The following is an 845-nucleotide window of genomic DNA, read 5'->3' as shown; positions in this document are numbered from 1 at the left end:
CATTTGCCATGAGCTGTCACTCCTCCACTAGACAGTGTCACAGCAGGATTAGCTCCTGCTTTCAGTTCACATCCAAGATTTTGGGCCCTGTCTTGTGACTGTTTGGAAGGACAGCTAACAAACACCATCTCCAACACACACTCAGGAGAGGGATAGAGCTGGACTCTGACAACCTGATAGAGATCCATGTTAGTTGGCACCATGATTGAAGAGTTTCCCGTGAGCTTCCTGTTGAAGACTGGAATATATGCTCAGCAGACACCTGTGAAGAGCAGTGTATAATTCAGCCCAGCCTGGTCCACTGCTTCAGGCAGGTGTGTAAAGCACCTTGACAGATGGACCCAGTTCCATTATGCATTTCAGTTCCTTTGTAGGAGAGACCACAGCAGCTCTCGTGTCAATCTGCTGGAGACATTTCTGAGCTGTGAAGGGCAGTGGGGTCAGGCTGAAGTATCAATGCATCGACAGAGCATGGTGACAACCATCAGCACGATGATTCCCAGGCCTGGGGCAGCCCCATTCTCCTGCCCTGGTGTGGGAGAAAAGATGAGTAGTCCAAGGAGCTGTGTACATCACAGATCCCACATACTCATTACTCCAGAGGCCCTCGGTAAGAGTGCCAGATCCCAAGGGCACAGGATTTGCCCAGCTGAGACTTGAAAAACAGGCCAAACCAGGCTCTGGGCCACAGCCCCTGTGTGAGCAGAGCAGGGCAGGGCAGGTGGGGCTGCCTCCACCAACCCAGGGCTGACACAAAGCCAGTCCCACAGGCAGAATGGCTGTGCCCCCAAGAGGCACTGAAGGACACACTTCCCTGTACTGACAGAGGGACTGACACTCCTTGC

This window comes from Corvus brachyrhynchos, unplaced genomic scaffold (assembly GCF_000691975.1).
Source record: "Corvus brachyrhynchos isolate BGI_N302 unplaced genomic scaffold, ASM69197v1 scaffold3, whole genome shotgun sequence".
Classification (NCBI taxonomy): Eukaryota; Metazoa; Chordata; class Aves; order Passeriformes; family Corvidae; genus Corvus; species Corvus brachyrhynchos.
This window is presented reverse-complemented; position numbering follows the sequence as displayed.